Source organism: Notechis scutatus, chromosome 5, assembly GCF_049901735.1.
Source record: "Notechis scutatus isolate UNSWTSFEM ecotype Mainland chromosome 5, rNotScu1.2, whole genome shotgun sequence".
Taxonomy (NCBI): domain Eukaryota; kingdom Metazoa; phylum Chordata; class Lepidosauria; order Squamata; family Elapidae; genus Notechis; species Notechis scutatus.
The window spans coordinates 75411812-75418371 of NC_142013.1; the positions used below are offsets into that span (position 1 = coordinate 75411812).

General features: G+C 36.0%; 1 long non-coding RNA gene across 1 annotated transcript; it reads right to left on the reverse strand.

The window, feature by feature from the left end:
* Positions 1-1469: 1469 nt before the first annotated feature.
* Positions 1470-3561, reverse strand: LOC148130540 (uncharacterized). The gene is made up of 3 exons (XR_015749980.1): positions 3488-3561; positions 2417-2482; positions 1470-1982 (listed from the first exon to the last, which is right to left on the reverse strand). It is a non-coding gene; the product is annotated as an uncharacterized LOC148130540 (long non-coding RNA).
* Between the last annotated feature and the right edge of the window lie 2999 nt (positions 3562-6560).

Below are 6560 nucleotides of genomic sequence, written 5' to 3' on the forward strand. Positions count from 1 at the left end.
TTCATCAGTCTTAATTTCAGGCACAGCAAGTATTAATTGTGTTCTAGTTTATTCCTCCATTATTGCTTCCCATATGAGTGGGGGTTAAATCATTTTTATTGTCTCATTGATGATTAATGACAAAAGGAAAATGGAATAGTGAAATTCTATTGATTTAGGACTATTGCAAAAATGCTTGGTCACGTCATTCTACACTAATTCTAAACCAATTTTTATGTATTTGTTTATACTTGGCTTTTATTTAAGATGTATTTTCACATAATATCATTGATGTAGTTTCAAGATAAACTCTGAGAAGCCAAATATAATGAAAAAAGGATCCAGGAGTGTTACTACTTTTAAGCTGTCTTCATCAATGAAAAATTAAAGTATGTGTGAATTTTGAATTTTTCTCCCCCCAAATTGATCCCAAATCTTCTGTTTCAGGGAAATTCAGGGAAATTTAATACCAATAATATGAACTGGTTTGGAGTATGGCTCGACTGAATATACTTTCTTAAAATGTATAAACCACTGAAGATGCATAGTTTGGAAAATGCATGTTAAATCTGATCTATCCAAGATGGCGCTGACAACGGCTGCCTCGGTGAAATGCTCTCTAATGGTTTCTTGTATACTGAGAGCATTTGCACCAAGACAAATTCCTGGTGGGTCCAACCACACTTGGCCAATAAAGAATTCTATTCTATTCTATTCTATTCTATTCTATTCTATTCTATTCTATTCTATTCTATTCTATTCTATTCTATTCTATTCTAAATTTATTTGTACAGCTAGTTCTCAAGTTACAACAGTTCATTTAGTGACTATTCAAAATTACAACAGCACTGAAAAAGTGATTTATGACTTTTTTTCACATGACCATTGCAGCATCCCCATTGTCACTTGATCTAAATTCAGATGCTTAGCAAATGACTCATATTTATGACAGTTGAAGTTACCCGGGGTCATGTGATCATCTTTTTCAATCTTCTGACAAGCAACATCAATGTGGAAGCCAGATTCACTTAACAACTATGTGACTAACTTAAATGCAGTGATTCATTTAACAACTGTGGTGAGAAAGGTCATAAAATGGGGCAAAACTCACTTCATAAACATTTCACTTAGCAAGGTAAATTTTTGGGCTTAATTATGGTCATAAATCAAAAGTACTTATATCAACCAAAAATCTCAATTCCATAATGAGAAAACCAAGAAAATAAAATTAAACTTGAAACAGATTAATTTAAAAAATGGCAGTGAAGTTTCAAATGATCATATGAGATATTACCTATAGTTGCACCTAATGAGTGGCCACAGCTTTTGGAACCAATCAGTGGCAGAATAAAACTGTTCTGTCCTCACTACATGTTGGTTTGTGTGCAGCTCAACATGCAGGTAAACCCACCAATTGCCCAATAAAACAGACCATTTGGGTAGATCTGGATGCTTTATTGAAGGAACAGGATATGATGAAACTGGGGAAAATAGGAATACATACAATGAGAACCAAATACAAGATAGGCGGTATTGAATTACTGCTGAACATAATTAATAAATACAAGTAATTTAAATCTCACCAGCAATGCTCTGTATGTGGGATGTGGGTTTGTCCTTGGATGACCATGTGATACAGATTAAGATGGCTTCTTCTTTGTGCTTTTGCCTTCTCTAAGTGCTAAAGGAAATGGAGTCTGGCTTCCCAGCATGCACTTGTTTTGAGAGTGCAGGCTGATGGGTAAAGAAGGTTGGGTCAACTTCAAACAATATACTTGGTATTTGTCTCTCCATTCACTAGATGGGGCTAGAGAGCAACAACAGTATATAAAAGTTACATGCTGGGGCATGACAGAAGCAAAATCAGTGACATTTGAGCCAGGATTGATATCTAGTCTCATTGAGTTATCTTGGTCCTGAGCACCTTTTCTATAAATGACTATATGAGAATTTCTTTGCATTTCAGTCACAGAAATAGGTTTTCTTCTTCCTTTTGCCATTTCCTGAAAATATATTGCAAATTAGAAATATGGTAGCCTTCTTTCAATATTTTGACCATAAACATAGTGATACACAATCAATGTGTAATCAAATGAAGATGATCTGCTTCGTTCATCAGAAAACAAAGTGCCACAAAGTATGCTTATCTAAATAACAAAAGAGTTGACTGGGACATATCTTTTCTCTCTTTGGTAAGAGTTTGCTTCATATTAGGGGCCACTATCAATAGAACACATCAACAGAAGATTTGAGAATGCAAAATAAACATCATATAACTATGGAAACCAATACTACTCATTTTTTATTCTTGTAATAATGAAGTGATTGGTTTGAGTTACAACTTATTGATTAGCAAGACCTTTTGCATGCTTTCTCCTCTAGTTCTTATAATGTGAGAAAAGGGGATGCCTGTTCATTTTATACACCCATCCATTACATGCATAATGAAGTATTCCTGCTGCTCAGAGGTTGTTTCTCCCAATCTATTTCCTGACAATCAGTTCTAAAGATATATAACAGATTATTATCCCGAAGTGAATGACCTTTTCATACACACACACACACACACACACACACACACAATAAATAGAAAGATCAAATCTTGAGGACCCCCATAGTGAACTGCTTGAGGTTCTGTCAGCCATTCTGTTACAGAACTGAGTTTCCCCAACCACTATTGACTGCATATAATCACTTAGGAAGGAAAGGAACCATGAAAAAATATGGCTCAAGTGTCATAGGAAATGCAGAAAGATATTGTAGTTGACATTACTGATGTCCACTGAAAAGTCCAAATGGTCAGGAGTAATAGCTTTACTCAATTCAATTTCTGCCAAGACATATTAATGAGAACAACTAATGCAGTTTCAGTCAAATCTAAACAAGGACTGCCATGTATCCAAGTAATCTTCAGATCTCTTTAAACATCCATCTACAAAAAAGGAAGTTTGGAGATCAAATGTTTGTTTGATAAGTTGTTCATTATCAAGGCATCTAAGGCTCACTTCTTTGGCAGCTGGGAGGCCAATGCCTCTTTCAAGGGAGCTAGATCTTGTTCAGAATTGTTGGTCACTTCCTGTGTCCAAGCTCCAATTTCCTTTCTAGCTGTCTTAATTAGGTAGGTGAACAAGGGACCCACTTACACATGGCAGAGATAAACCACAAAGAACTACTGACTACTTCTTCCACATTTACAGATTCAAAAACTTCCTAGGTAACATTGCAAGACATTACTTCTGTCATCTTACTGGATATTATCTACCTGACTCCCAACATGGAACCAGTGTCAGGTATTTTATTTATAACAGTCAAACAATTACAGCTTACACTAAATGGAATGTTAGTCCTGGCTTTCCAAAGAGTTTGGACAATCTAAATACTATAGTAGGAAAGTAACATTTTGCAGATACAAAAAGGTCAAAAAACAACAACTCTGCCTTGCTTTCTTATTGTTACAGAGAGGACTCGCATTTGAATGTATATTGTACTTGTGTCCTGTTGTACTTACTTTTGCTGACATTGCTGCAGGCATCTCTTTGCTTATTTGATGTCCCATAGGTCCTCTGAAAACTAAACAGCCATCTGGAATAAGCAAGCAATGATAACAGCTTAGAAACAAACTTATTTATTGACCTGATCATATTCTAGAACTTAATAAGGCATTCAACGGAACTGTCCAACAGATCTCTGGGGAGAAAACTATCTGGATCTATCAGGTGCTATTATAATTGGTCCCTTCTCCCTGCAGAGATTAGTGATTTTATTTAACCCCATCATTGATGAAAAAGTGATCTAAACCATGCAAGGGACTGATATAAAATTTCTTTCTTACTAGAGAATGCCTGATCTTTTCTGAATAAAGGACAAGTCTAATGTGTGGTCTTTATTGAAAAAGATCAAACATTCTCTCATTTTGGAGGAGTCTGAGCTGTCAAGCCCAGCAACACATTTACAGAAGCTCCACTCAGTTTTATTATTTTATTATATAATTAGCTTTTTAGTACTTTTACTGGACTTATTTATTTAACTAACTTCGTTTGCATGAAACAATAGTGAAGATAAATATCTAATTTATCAGTGAAGTGAAGATAAATATCTGAATCCAGATAATGGATTTTGCCTGGAACTCATAGTTATGGGGAAAAGTGTCAGAGTGCACATAGTGTGACTAGGTGAGACAACCCAGGAGCAAATACAGCACACAGGTTTGTATTTACATATAGTGGTGTTATCCCTACAAAAGCATATATACATATGAGTGCTGTGATACAGACCTTGAACAGCAATCAGTTATCAGCTACACCACGGAAGCACACATGGAGAGAGAGATACTTCCTCACACAGTCTCTTATATTACAGCCTCTTAAAGTGGTAGCAGTCAATTGATCCTGCTGACTCATTGCTACCATTGCATCATCATTACAACCTTACAATATTACAGCATTACCACCCTTACAGAAGCAGGTCAGCTGTTAAATCATCATTACCCTGACAAAAAGAAAGTAAACACCATGGTGCTTGGCTGGGACATTTTCCTCTTTTGAACTCTGCAAAACAGCCAAAAATTGAGGAGTGCTTCACACAAAAGAGAACTGTAAGTAAAACAAATTCTCTCCCCAGTTCTAACAACTTTGGAGCTCTAGAATGGGACCTCCAAACAGAGCTGGCCAAACAACTATTATACCTTTCCTCATTTCTGGTGGAAGAGCAAACAATGCCTCCTCACATTGCAAACTGTTATCTCAATATTTTAGTAGCTTAGGGCTATAAAACATGATTTGGAAACATTGAAAAGATATGTTGCTGGGTTTTGTTTTTTTCAAAAGCAGACCTTCTACTCCCACAAAAGCCTTTGTAACAGACACAGTCAAATCTCCCACTCTGAGCAAGAGTACTAATAAGGAGCAAAGAGCTAAAGAAATACTAAATAACTTGTCAAAAAGTCACAGATCTCTAAAAATAATTATCTTCTGATAAAGCAAAGAGAGGGGAACTTACAAATATTAAAGACTCATTGGAAGCCAGCAAATATCCTCCACCAAATTAAATTGTTCATTGCAAACACAACAGATTGCTCTCAGAACTTGTATGAACAGACTTAATATTGGACACTGTAATACCAGGAGACCAATCCTATCTTCCTTGGGTCAGCTTCTTCACTGCCAAGCTGGACCGACTGATCTGTGTGCTGTCAAATGACTCCCAGTTGCCCCAAATTGGAAGTGGATACTCCTGTCCTTTAAGCAGTCTAACACCCCTTTGATGTTATTCAAAATGAGAGCATATCTAGCTTCCTTTAAAGTTTTTCCTAACAGTCTTTTGTGACGAAAAGGTTAAACCTTTAATAGCTAACATGCTAACTCCCAATGCTGCTGCTTCTTCACTCCCAACCTTGAGAGACCAAGAGTGTGGGAGTCAGTCAGCCTTATTTCATAAAGATGTTCTCATCACAGAAGCTGGCCTTATTAATTTTTTTGGCTCTTACCACAAAAAGAATAAAACAAGATATTGTTTAAACTAGAAAACCTTGTTGGTCGCAATTGCCACAGCTGACCCACTTGTTTGTTTGTTTGTTTGTTTGTTTATTTATTTATTTATTTATTTATTTATTTATTTATTTGTCAATCACTTACAAGATAATAGGTATAAGTATATATATAGTTATGAATACATGAAATGGGTACATATAAGAAAAATAAACAATAGGACAGGGACAGTAGGCACGTTGGTGCGCTTATGCACGCCTCCTACAGACCTCTTAGGAAAGGGATGAGGTCAATAGTAGATGGTTTAAGGTTAAAGTTTTTGGGGTTTGGGGAAGAAACCACAGAGTCAGGTAGAGTATTCCAGACATTGACCATTGTATTTCCTACAATCAAGTTTGGTGCGGTTGACCTTGAGTTTGTATCTATTGTGTGCTCTTGTGTTGTTATGGTTGAAGATGAAGTATTCATTGACAGGTAAGTCATTGCAATGATTTTATATACCATACTTATTGTATTTCCTACAATCAAGTTTGGTGCGGTTGACCTTGAGTTTGTATCTATTGTGTGCTCTTGTGTTGTTATGGTTGAAGCTGAAGTATTCATTGACAGGTAAGTCATTGCAATGATTTTATATACCATACTTAGATCAGACCGAAGACGGCATAATTCAAGGTTTTCTTGGTCTAGAATTTCAAGTCTGGTGCCATAAGGTATTCTACAATGAGTAGAGGAGTGGAGAACTCTTCTTGTGAAATATTTCTGGACTTTCTCAACTGTGCTAATATCAGATACGTAATAGGGGTTCCAGACTGATAAGCTGTATTCAAGTATTGGTCTAGCAAATGTTTTGTATGCTCTAGTTAGTAGTGTGATATTACCAGAGAAAAAGCTATGTAGGATTAGGTTAACAACTCTTAATGCCTTTTTGGCTATGTAGTTACAGTGGGCTCTAGCACTTTGATCATTAGAGATGAGTATTCCAAGGTCCTTTACAGAGCTTGGATCATCAACAAGGTCTTGACTATTCAGCTTGTATTTTATTTTCTGATATATTTTTTTGCCAATATGTAAGACAGAGCATTTATTTGTTGAGAT